We start from the raw sequence: 13,920 nt of genomic DNA, 5'->3' as shown, positions 1-13,920 counted from the left end.
TAAACATTACATACGTATACTAATTAGATATATTAAAGGTGATTTGGTAATTAAATTCAAACTCCCGTAGATATATTATACATAACTACTTCTGAATTACAGGGAATTCTAAATCCAAGATGCCAAACACAATAGGGGGATTTCAAATTTAAGAGGTTTTGAATATTGTCTAACCACATAATAACCGTATCTTATTTCTTCTTGTTTTTTATGGCTTTTGAGTTTTTAATTTGACTTATTTTTCTTATTCGATCTTGATTTGCTTGCATACATTGTGTATGGGTGTTTTTCCACAACACATCTGGATAACGACAGCAGTGGCAAAGATCTAGATTGAAATGGAAGATGGGCATGATAAAGTACCTAAATGAATGGGCTGGCTCCTTTAAAGCTTTTGAGGAGTAGGCTCATACCGCAGGTCATATGCATGCCTGTAAAGGGTGCTCCCCTACTTATTCTCCTTCGCCTACTCACCTATTCACCTATGTGGCCCCCCTCTTGTGTGTATGCAATTCCTCTACTTGTCTCCTTTGCCTACTCACCTATTCACCTGTGTGGCCCCCCTCTTGTGTGTATGCAATCCAACCCCTTCATTAAGTAAGCCTCACTTTAGTAACAAGATGCTCCAAAAATTAGGCCTATTCTATCATTAAGTTGGCCTAGAAATTTTTTAACAACCATCCAAAAACCTTCAAATTTATAAGACAGTCCACCTGATGGTTGGTTTGGCCTGATTTTTATAGCGTCCTACTTTCATGGCCATGATTTTGTTGGACAAAATAGATGCCATACACACACCATCTAAGCCCATGCGGGATTGACATTTTCTTAGTTGGGATGAGTGTCCTCGTTCTTTTTAGTTTCAAGCAATGTACGCATGCTATGATGTATAAGCTTTTACGTACAATATCTTCTTCCCGCCTGTGTATCACTTGTGTAGAAATTCCAAGCAGGGAAAAGGTGATCCATATCATAAAGATGATCTGGAGCTAAAATCTAACCAATTGACTGTTTTAGTGGATGATACCGTACATTGAGTCAGACCATCAGCTGTATATTGATTTTGACGGTGTAGCCTATCTGATGAATGGAGCATCTTGTTTTTCATCCCAAGCTATCCTTACCATGCAGCACATCATTTGCACGGCTTGGATGTTCTGTGCAAATCAATGGCTAGAAAAAAAGCTAGTGTATGTAAAAGTTCATATACAGAGGTGCATGTACACATTTCACTTTTATTTCATTGCAGTTTACAATACGTTTTGTTTTTGGCTTCTGGAAACTTATTAATTCAAGTCAATTGGTTTTGGTTTACGGAGCGTTGCAGCAATGTGACCGTATGTTTATCAGGCTTCCACGGTATTTTATTTTAGAGAGGAACATTAATACTCTGATGGAGTATGACCATCCATATGCATGCATGCAGCAGTGATACATGTGGGCCATATACACATCAATCCAGGCAGTCCAAATAGTGGGCTACCCTTTAGATGGTGCACAACTCATAATCAGATCGGTTAAACAGTCGTAATTTCTTATAAGGGGATATATATATTCAAATTCATCCATCGAATGTCTTATTTTAACTGTCCATTTGATCCACACCGATTGGACATTCTTGATCATCCATTCAGTGACCGTTTTGGCTTATGACTGATTCTTAGAAGACCCCATGAATCCGACGATTTGGATTTGGTTTCAAGCTGGTCACACTTAAAGTGGTTGACCATACTCTGCCAGCGTATATCAAATAAATTGGCTTTGTTTTAATGGTTGATATTTTGATTGACGTATTCAACATCTTCCTTTTTTTAAGTCTATATTTCCTTCGGTGGGTAAGCTGTGATTAATCCACGGCCGTAGTATTGTGTCAGTGTCGTGATTCTTGCCTCCTATTTAAATCTCAGCTTAATTAGGTGGTATTCTCTAAAAGTTTCTAGGTGAACAACGATGATTGAGTGAGCTCTCATAGATACCAGCCCTCCTTCCTTCGGTACACATGGCAAGGGACGATAAATCGGACCATCCACCAAGTGGACCTCACCCTTATGGCCCATGGTTTTGAAACGACTGCGTTGGGATGACCATACATTTGAGATGTCGAGGAAAGTCACCTTCGGGTTTCATCTAATTGGCGTGCTTTTCCAATTATGTAGGGTCCACACGACTGGCAGTCAAATTCACCCTAAGGAAGATGGAAGGTATGCCGTCTCCATTGTTCTAAGCCCCGTTTGGTAATATGGATTTGAGTGTATTTGAATGCATTTTCAGTCAATAAGTTATTTAGTAAGAGTAGACTTAGAGGTATTTAGAGTGAGAGGCCCTACAAATACATTGTTTTATTGCTTTTGAAAATTTTCTCCTCTAGTGTAAAAAAGTAGAGGACTCTAGAGTGTAATAAAGGTGTCCAACGGTTACTAATACACATGTGACATGCTAATAATACTTCAAAATAATCCAATTCAATTTCTTATAAACATGCATTCCTAACTTATGGGATTTCCCTGAATTTTAACCTACATTTAGAAGTGGGATTTTACTGTGTTTGTCTCTGTCGATTATCTTATAAAATCTTTTTAGAGGCTGATTTTACTGTCAAAATGTCCATTTTATTTCACATCTCATCTTTTACGGAAACATGTTACCCTGTTGAACTTAATATTAGTGACCATAATTCATCCAAACAAATCGATTTTAGCGGATTAGGTGGTCAAGGGTGGGCTGGGATGCATATAATGGATGGTTCACATCAATATTTAGACATTTCCAATATACTCAATATGTAACATTTATTTTCTAAACTCGTAATTGGATGGTCACGATCATACAACGACCAAAGTGATTTAAGAGGGATGGGCAATCAAATGTTAGTTCCTTGTGGACAGTACACGTTAATGCTTTTACCTCTTTAGTATACTCAATATGCACCATCCATTTCTAAAACCACTAATAGGATGGTTTAGATCATTAATTAATGTTAGTTGAGAGGAATAGACAATCAAATGCTCTTATCACAGGAGCAAACAGTGCAGGCAAGTTTGGCAGGCTTCAAGGCCTAGATTTTCGTACGGGTCTGATGGGCCAATCTTGAAAATGTTGCATCCCAGCCCAGCTGGGATACTAGGGTTGGTGGTATGATTACAATCACATGCTGCCCAGCTCCATAGCTAACGGGCCTCTCTTAGATAGACCAAAGCCCGGCCCATCAGGCCGGACGCGACTGTCGATGTTATCTTTTGATATTTCAAGTTAGTGAGTTTTGTCTGGTATTATACTTAGTTATTGTGGGCCCGCTCAGTACCGTGCCTAGCATTGCAGATAATCTGGGCCTTTGGTCTGGGATTACCTAAAATTTGAATAGGGTGGCCCAGTAGGCCTAGCCCAACGGTTTCTAGAAGTCCCTGGCTAGGCCCATATGGAAGTTTTTTAATCCCACGCGAGTGTGGAGCCTTCCAATCGACCCGCATATACACGTGCCAATATGGAACACGTGTACGAGATCTTTGCCTTTCAACTGTTTTGAAATGATTCTTAGATATTTTGCATAAAAGATGAGGTGCTTATTCTCCTCAGTTGGGCCACAATGTACGGTTTAAACTGACGAGTACAACAAAAACGTTTCTATCTGTCCATTTGTTTTGTATGCTGTATCCCATCTAAGCTGTGAAATAACGTAATTTTAGATAAGAAGATCTAAGCAGTGTTGCCACCTGATGGAAAGATCTGAACCTGTATACCCGTTACATATTGGCACACGTGCAGGTGTGTGGATGGGCAAAGCTCCTACACGCGTGTGGAATCACCAAACCACTTTGGACAGCCCTGGGTCTTATCGGTTGTATTAGGAAACCGTCTGCCACCATTGATTGGTGAGCAGTCGAATCTACGGTTGGCGACGTATGTACGATGTATCACATGGTTCTTTGGCTTCTCAACATCGACTCTTGGCACGTGCTTTCTTGAGTGGGTATTATCTATACTACGGGAATATGCAAAGAATGTTCCTTGGGGAGAGATTTTATATAATGAAAAAAATGAATGATATGTCAATCTTGTGTTTATGATTTATCTGGTTTTAATGAAGAAAAAATATCCATGTTGTTGCCTGGTAAATATAGACATGTTACTAAACCACATAAATCCATATCTTTTATATTTTATTTTTTTATTTTGGTGAATAGATTTTTCTTTGATTCTTTACTTTTTGGCTTTTCTTTACCTGCATCGATTGTGTATGTCGATGCTTTTTTCGTAACAATTGATAACAAAGTTAAATATTAAAAACAATACCGGCATTTGTGTTGCAATTGTATTTCATGTGGTTGGATTGAGTTTTACTAGATTTTAAGTGTCAAAGTTCAACGAATTCAATCATGTGTTGTGAAAACTGAAAATGAACATGGTATTAATTAAGAAAGGCAGTGCAATTATTAATATGTTGACGAAGTCTATTACAAGAAAAAAGAGTTTTAGTGTAGAATTTCTCTCAAGACTGATTTTCATATAGTTACTGGTGACATCTGGATGAATATTATTGAAAATATTTTTTACACTACAGGAAAAACTAATATTCAAATTAGATGAATGTTAAAGGGGGGAACATTTCGTTATTCTTAAGCATGATTTCCCATCATGAAACATCACTTAACTCTTTGGCTTTTGCAGCATCATCTCTTGCGTATCATGAAACATCACCTAACTCTTTGGCTTTTCAACATCATCTCTTGCGTACTTGTTTCTGTACGTACAATTTGCTTTGCCTACATCAATTATATTTGAGTGTTTTCCTGCAAAGGTGAATATCTGAGTGCAATGTAACACACACACACACCTCCCACACACTCAGGCGGTAGTGAGATTTCACCATTTTGTGTTGTTCATCAAGCGTGCTTCATCATATGCATGATAGATGGCAACATGTCCTGGGAATCCTAAATGGGCCGGGCTTGCAGGATGACAACCTCACAAATGAAGCTCCATTGAGTTTTATCAAATGGGCTTAGTTTTAGGCCCAGGCTCAGAGACCTAACGTTAAGCCTAAGCCCATCCTGAAGTGGGCCATGCCAGAAGCCTCGCCCCTAATCGGCATCCAGATTGCTATTGCATTAATGATCAAATGGGGTTAACGTTCACAAATTCAGATCGGTTGGTCGTCCATCTCCTAAATGGTACACATGGCATCACTTTATGGTGATCTGAACCGTTCAAATTGATGATGCAATTGTGGATGGGTCATAACTCAAAAATTGCATGGAGAAGATGGTTAATATCTGATTTTGGCCCTGAAATTTTGACCGCTCTATATCTTAATTTAACCATTAATTGGATTGCTATCACTTAGATGGTTAGATTGCTTGACAGATGTGATTCTATAGACATGATCCACAATTTAAATGGTCTGGATAGTCGTACATAAGTACCACTAGAGATCATTTTATCACAACCTTTCATGCACACGTGTAGCCCACCTGATGATCATGTTATTTCTGCGTATCACACGTATCTCATGTGGGACGTGCTTTTGTGAAAATAATGCAATTAGAGAAGGTATACCTGTAATTATTTAATTTATATTATGCAATGTAATGAATTCTTTCCAAAACTAGTGTTTTTGACGGTTTTCCATTCAATTCCATTACATTATTAATTAAAGATTAATACCATCCAATTACATTATTAAAAAGAAAAGAAACATGTCACACGTGAGATACGTGTCATATACATTACATGTCAATCTGATTTCTGATAGAACATCGACAATGGGATCTTTGTTGAGCGAATGTGATATTACACATGCGTGCCTTGTTTCCATGTGCGAGAAGAGTGAACTTGCAAAACGCGCGCACTTACTAATTTTAAAATGACATCCACTACGTCCATCTGTTTCGTAAGCTCATATTACAATATTATTTTTAAAAAATGAGTAAGGTCCAAAGCTTAAGTGGGCCACATGGAAATGCTTACCGTTGAAACCTTCCTGGGAAGTGGTTTGGCTGATGACCCAAACACCACCCAGCTAGCTGATGTCAAAGCCCTGCCGGCTCCACCATGATGTATGTGTTTTATCCATGCTGTCCATCCATTTTGCCATCTCATTTTATTGCATCAACTAAATAATGTGGTAGATCCAAAGCTCAAGTGGACCACACCACAAACAAAAATGGGGAGAATGATATCCACCGTCGAAACCTTCTCAAGGACACATGTTTACTTGTCATCCAACCTGTTCATAAGGTCTCATATATATATATATATATATATATATATATATATATATGAGAGAGAGAGATGCTTCAGCTTTCAATGTATTATAAGCTAATTATGCTCGTAATTGAATTTGGACATAGTCTCCAATCCATTGATCCATGCTATTAATTAGATCATTTGATGGGCTATCATGCAAAACTCACACCCATCTGACAATCTGACAATACGAATCATTAAGACCTCTCATGGATTGCTTATGATTCTAAAGAATTACTTTTATCAGGTAACTGCAACCATCCCACTAGCTTAAAAATGGATAATATATGATTTTGGGGTCGAACGAGCTACTTTAGCCAACCAACCCACTACGCCGGGTTGCGTAGCCCGGAATTGCAAAAACCCCTTGATCGACCGCCGTTTCCCTGTTTTAATTTCGTTTTTACTATAAATAGTAAGTTTTAGTTTGATTATAACTCTTCATCCGTTGGGCTTTAGGAGTTGCGCCCAACGTGAAAAGAGCTTAGAATAATTAGGAGAACGGTTTGGTGAAGCCAAATAGGACACTTACTATTTTTGGCCGAAAACCTTGCGCACTAGTAGACATCACGACCGTCTATAAATAGTAAGTTTACTATTTATAGTAAGTCGCGGATTCTAAGAGTTTGAGTTGTAGTTTGATTCTGATTTCTTTCCCATTGCTTGGTACCCCTATTTAAAGGGTTGTGAACTCGTTTTTATTCATCAATTAATCAATTTCGAATTTATTAGAATTTATTTTTATTTTCTGATTTCTTTCCTCGTGGATTCGAGAAGTCTCTGTGAGGAGTCTAGAGAAGCTCCGTAGATTCGAAGTAGTTATCCTCATCGCTATCATGCAAAACTCACACCCATCTGACAATCTGACAATACGAATCATTAAGACCTCTCATGGATTGCTTATGATTCTAAAGAATTACTTTTATCAGGTAACTGCAACCATCCCACTAGCTTAAAAATGGATAGTGGTGGAAAAGAAGGTAAAAAATCATAGAAGGATTTGATCATACGTTTAATAAAATTTCTGTATGACGCTTACAAAATGTGTTCTGGACTTAATGGATGGTTCAGATTGACGAGGTAGACTCTCCAAGTGAGCCAATGCAACTAGCTAGGAGCACTGGATCATTTCTTTCATATATTTTGCTAAATTATAAATAATGTTTATTACTATTCTATATACTGGAATGATCAGATGCATTTACCATATGGTTGAACTATTTGGGTTCTCATGTTCAACCTGAATACCAAGAATCAGGCTGATAAAAAAATCAGGTAGGCCAAATCACATGCAAAGCCTCCAAATTGAAGTGATTCGGCCTATTAGAGTTTTGGATTTAGTTGATTTTGGGTTATCTTCATCCGGCTGGGAGTCACCCGATGAACGGATTGGATGACACATATGCTCCATAGTGGGCCCCACCCACAATCTAAAATTGTGGTGTGGCTCCCATGAGTTTGGATTAGCCTGATTTTTAGCATCAGGGCCTAACTTCAGATACATAGTTGATGGATAGAGTGATGTTATAGACACATAGAGGTGGGGCTCATACAGCTCAATTGCATGAAAATTTTCATACCGTTGACTGTCTCTTCACATATTTTAAATTTTATTATTAAATATGATGCAAGTCAGGTAAATCATGTAAGTCTATATATTATAAAGGGGGTGGATTATTGGTTAATTGTATGGATCTTATGTGATTATCACATAAACAACAATAGCTTGATCATTCAAGATATGTGAATTGAGTCACATGTGTTGTGAGATTGATGGATTGATTCCAATCTAGTTGTTATGCGAGTATGTTAGGCTATTGAGTGATTCTTGCCCCCATTACTCTAGGTCAATGAGGTTATTCTGGTGTGTATTCTTAAGGCGTTGCACACACATTTGATTTGGTCAAAAGCATTATAAGAAAATAACCAAATCAAGATCAAGTCACAAAGTTGGGTTGGAAAAAGATCATTCATAATCACATGGTAGTAATGATGCATATAAAATTTATTTAAAGCACCATATCAAATGGATGGTTAAATTTTATTAGAAACTATTTTAAGAAAATATTTATATATTTTTATATTAATATTTAAGTTTGTCAATAGAAATTCTTTTTAATCTCAAAAGTAAATAAGTGTGTTATGATCAAAATATTAAAATTTGTGTTAATGTACAGATGTAATCAAACGTACTTAATTAAGTGTGATCAGATCAACCGGTCTATGTCAAATGGTTGGAAATTGGAATAAGTAATTTTTTGTCCGCTTATGTATTTGGTGCAATGTCATACTGTATTAAGGATTATAGTCTCAAGAGGTTTCGTACTTGATCTGCTTGATCAGAGTGTATATATTGAGTTTTCTTGGTAAAAGAGAACTCAAAGTCAGTATACTTCATTACCACCAAAATTAAGAGATGTTAGAGTTAGTTTATAATTGGTATCTTTTGGAGATTTACACGTGTATAGATTTGGTTTGAGATCTCTCTCTCTCTCTCTGTAACCCTGATTCTAGAGGAATCACTTCGTCTAGTATATTTAGGGATCATATATTGTATATAGTGTTATCTTCTATGTGGCTGAGAATCAACATCTTTGGCGTGGATTTTTCTTCATTTTCACATATGTTTTCGTGTAATGAAGAAGATAATTGTGATTACACATACAAAGTATATACTTAATATTTTTTAGAAATTAGAGAGGATTTTGCTGTATCTCTCATGTGATTGTCATGTCATGCTCCCTTAATGTATCGCATGACCTTTTTTGTAATCATCAATAGATGAGGTTTTCTTAATGTATTAAAGATTGGATCTGTTAGGACTCTAGCCATTGAACTTAATTAGCCTTTCATATTAAATATATCAGCCCATTGATACAAAGGTAAAAAGGTGGAAGTAGATTGCATCCTGCCTCCCTAATGATAATTTCTTCCAGCAGAGCTCTGTGAGGCCCACCGTGATATATGGGTTTTATCTATACTGTCCATCCATTTTGAAAGATTATAGGGTATGAACCAAAAAATGAGGCATATCCAGGGCTTAAGTGGACCACATGGTAGGGTTTGAACGCCCACCGTTAAAAACTTCTTGGAAGCCATGGAAGTTTTGGATCAAACTGAATTTGTGTTTTACCTTCATCTAGGTCTATATGACCTTATGAACAGGTTGGACGGCAAATAAACATCACTATGGCTCCTAGGAAGGTTTCAACTGTGGGTGTCATTATCACTAGTGCTTCCTATGGTATGGTTCACCTGAGCATTGGATTTGCCTCATTTTTAGGCTCATACCCTAAAATGATCTAGAAAAATAGATGAATGGTGTAGATAAAACCCATACATCATGGTGGGCTGGTCCACAGAGCCCTTGGCTGGATGGATTATGGTCTAGAGCCCCTGCGCGGTGATCGTTCATGTTCGCAACCAAATATACAAATCATTAATGGGTTGAAATAATCAATGAGCATTTATTTGTGGTCCTTCCATCATATGAACTGAGACTTGTTATATAAACGGCTTGGATCATTGGAAGATAACCTGAATTCAAAGGCTAAGTCCAACACTGCATTAGAATGTTTTAAGCAAACATTTTCTTGCTTACCAAGCAATACTAAGGGAGAGATGTTTGGAACCATGGGAACCTTAGCTATTCCTGGTAAGCCTGGGGACCATTAATACCCATGTCCGCAGCCTTAAATGGGTCCCATGCTCCATTATATAGACCGTTATTACTGTAGATCCCCACCACCTGTGGCTGATGTTGAAAATTCACACAGGTGTGGACGGTATGGTAGGACAGCTTGTGGCCAACAAAAAGGGTTACCATTCGCAAGGAATTGGATGTGTAGGATTAGGATTGTCCAATCCATAATTGTTTTGCAACTTGGATAATCCATGAAAAGGTCTACCAAGTATATGTTCTAGATCATCCGGTGTCGGAGTTAAGCATGGTGGGGAATTAAAGAGTGCAATCTAGAGTAGTCATGCAGACTACAAAATCTTTCTTCTAAAAATCCCACTCCAGTACTGTGGATTCCAACGAACTCACTGGGAGCGAAAAGGTAACCTTTATATCAATATTTCTAAACCCGCCTAATTTTAAGTTATTTAAAGTAATTTTCTTAAAATATTAATAGATGGTGAGAAAACTGCTTTGTTGACCTTAACTAATTACTAATTTGCTGTGTACAGTGACGTATGTGAAAATGACTATATTGCCTTTAAGGGCACTTGTTTTCACAAGTATAACCCTGTCATTTGGGATGACCGCATGATGTAGACTGTGTAGACTATCATAATCCTACCAGATGATCGGAAATGTCCATCTGCTTTGTACCATCATTGTTTGCCATTAGCTAAAAACTAAGGTAGATGGTCGTGTTATGCCACAAGGTTGAATGCCTACCGTTGGAAGTCGTCGACCGGGCCTTTTCTTATCCATCTTGGCCATGTAACTGTCCGCGACCCACTTTACATCAGTGACCTTATAAACAAGTTAGATGGTGCTTAGCCATCACTGTTGTGCCCTAGGAAGGTGTCAATGGTAGATGTCATTGTCACCACTGCTTCCTCTTATGTGGTACACTTAAGACTTTGATCTGTCTTCATTCTAGGATCATGCCCTGAAATGATTTTTCAAAATGGATAGAATACATATATTATGGTGGGCCGCATAGAGTTCCTGACAGGACCGTTCATATCTATCTAGGGCTTGGTGTGGGTAGTGCACAATCAATGAAAAGTCATGATTTGACAAATAAAACTACTTCATCATTGATTAGACAAATGTATACATTGTTGATTATAAAAAATTACTTAAAATTATAAATTTTTTTTCTTATACATGAATTAAAATCTATAAGACAACAACTTGAATTTACAAAAATTCTATAAAAATGAATACAACAATCCAAAAAACAACTTCATCTCTCAGACTTCTTTCCTTAGTTGGGCTAACACATTTGTTGATATGGTATGACATGTTATATAAATGAATACATATTTTATATTAGAGAGTACATGTGAAGAGAAAATCAATGTAGTATGAATGAAAAATCTACAAACCAAAATAATAGTAGCTCTTTGGTCATTTCCAATGAAGGTACGTATGGCTTGGAACGTGCATAGAGTTAGAAGTCTAATATCAGCAAGAGTAGGTTATGTAGGATCCTGTATAGAGTGAAAAGGTTTGCTGAATGAATGAGGTCAATATCAACAAGAGCATATATGGTCTGGACCAAAAAGTTAGCGAACACATCCAAAACCTAAAGTAAAATTGAAAGATTCAACATTCCCGTTCATCCTTGCGTCACCAACTGAATGGAAGAATCCATAATAGAAGCAAAATGAACACTTGATGAAATAATTCATGCAAGCTGAAACTACACACCTAAATGAAAGAATCCAAAATAGAAGAAAATTCAATAGATAACCAACTGAATGAAAGAATCCTAAACAGAAGAAAATTCAATAGATGGCCAAGTGAATGGGTGGCAACAACATCAATAACAACTAAGGAAAAAGAAAGGATTTTGGGATATGGTGCATGTTGTTATTGCTGCTGAAATACCATTGCCTTAAATCAGGAGCATGGCTACGTGAGAGAGGATTTTCGGATTAATTTTCTTGTGATATAACACATTTACTTTCATTTATTGACAATAAGAGATAGAGAGTGTAGGTGTGGAGGAGTGCAAAGGAAGTTACCTAAAAGCAAATGAATGAAAATCCTACAAAGAGACAAATAAGGAATCCAAAATAGAAGCAAAATCAAAATTTCCATTGAAATAATTCTTGAAAGATGAAAATGATATTTGAATGAAAGAATTCAAAACAAAAGTAAATTCAAAAGACGATGAAGTGAATGAAAGAATTCAATATAAAAGAAAAATCAACAGATCTATTGAAACGATTCCTATAAGCTAGAAAGTAAAACTAACAGATCCAATTCCATAATCCTTGAAACCTGAAAAGACTATCTCAAAGAAAGAATACAAAACAAAAGATAAAACTAGAGTAAGATCAATAGATCGAATTTCACAATCCATGTAACCTAGAAAATACCGCCTGAATGAATCCAAAACCAAAGTAAGATCAACAGATTCAATTCAACTCAAATGAAACAGCAAGGCCAACCAAAATGAAATTAAAATTCTAAAACCAAAGTAAGATTAACAGATTTAATTCCACAGTCCCTGTAACTTAGAAAAGATCAACTGAATGAATCCAAAACCAAAGTAAGATCAACAAATCCGATTCAGCTGTCTATGTAAGCTGAAAAGAAAAATCAACAGATTTATTCCAACAAACCCTGTAAACTAAAAAGGACAATTGAAAGTAAGAATCCAACACCCATAGTAAGATCAATAGATCCAATTCAACAACTCATGTGAGCTGGAAAGCAGAATTAATAGATTGAATCCAATAGTCATTGTAAACTGAGAGGGACAACTAAAAGTAAGAATCCAAAACCTAAAGCGAGATCAACAAATCTAATTTCATGGTCCATATAACCTGGAAAGAAAAATCAATAGATTTAATACAACAATCATTGTAAACCGTGAAGACCAATTGAATGAAAGTCAGATCAACAAATACAATTCCACAGTCCCTTTAACGTGAAAAAGGCCAAGTGAATGAAGAAATCCAAAACCAAAGCAAAAATCGTCAGTTATACAAAAGTTCCAATCCAACAGTCCGTAAAGCTTAAGAAGGCTAGCTCAATGGAAAAATTCAAAAATAAAAGAGTAGGTTGAAAGAGTGTCCTTTAGTAAACTTTATTATAGATATGTCCAATGTAACCTATTCAAAGAAAGAGTAGGTTAAAAGTAATAATGATAGATATGACAATGAAAAAGAACGATGTAAGACATTTTGGCCGAGTGGTCTAAGGCGCTAGATTTAGGCTCTAGTTCGAAAGGGCGTGGGTTCAAATCCCACAGCCGTCAATTTATTTTTTTGGATCCTTACTCTTGCTCTGGTGGTAGACTCTCAGGAGTTTCAACACCCGGTGAAGGGTTCGAGTATCCACATTTTCAAGTGAGCACTAATTGTTTGTGCTTCGTACGCTATCTGAATTGTAACATCCTGAAATGATCTTTTCGAAAGTGATCCATACATAACAATGCTAAAAGTAGAGGCCTTGGATGGGAAGAGAGGTCATGAGTCTTCACATTGTGTGGTTGTTGTGTCAACCCAAATAAAATCACCCCGGTATTTTTATCATTATTTTGCATACGTTAGAAGATAAAAATTAACCAACACATCAAGTGATATTAATTAACAATATGTTATACTCATCACTCTATATGGACATCGATGAAAGTATCTTCCAAATTTAGAATTAGGGTTCTATAATTCCCAAAATCGATTTAGGGTTTAATAATGATTGGAGATTAGGTTCAATAAATGCCCAATTCTCCTACACAAATCCTTATATGCAATGGGGTATTAGGGCCACAGATGTGTCTGCAGGGCCCATGTTTCGCACATGACAGATAAAAGAGATTTATCATCCCTCGAATCATCGTATTCCCACGAACCCAACACATTTACATTATTTAATAAAGATAAAGTCACATGGGGACCTGTATGCACATGAAAAGTTGTAATAATTTCAAAATTTGAATATGACGTATGCTGCCATTGCACATGGGGCCCGACACTCAAAGAAGGAAT

The 13,920-nt window shown here is 36.8% G+C and overlaps 1 non-coding gene across 1 annotated transcript; it reads left to right on the top strand.

The window, feature by feature from the left end:
* The first annotated feature begins 13,110 nt into the window (after nt 1-13,110).
* TRNAL-UAG (transfer RNA leucine (anticodon UAG)) lies at nt 13,111-13,190 on the top strand. Its single transcript has one exon. It is a non-coding gene; the product is annotated as a tRNA-Leu (tRNA).
* The last annotated feature ends 730 nt before the right edge of the window (nt 13,191-13,920 follow it).

This window comes from Magnolia sinica, chromosome 18 (genome assembly GCF_029962835.1).
Source record: "Magnolia sinica isolate HGM2019 chromosome 18, MsV1, whole genome shotgun sequence".
NCBI classification, from domain to species: Eukaryota; Viridiplantae; Streptophyta; class Magnoliopsida; order Magnoliales; family Magnoliaceae; genus Magnolia; species Magnolia sinica.
This window is presented reverse-complemented; position numbering and strand designations above follow the sequence as displayed.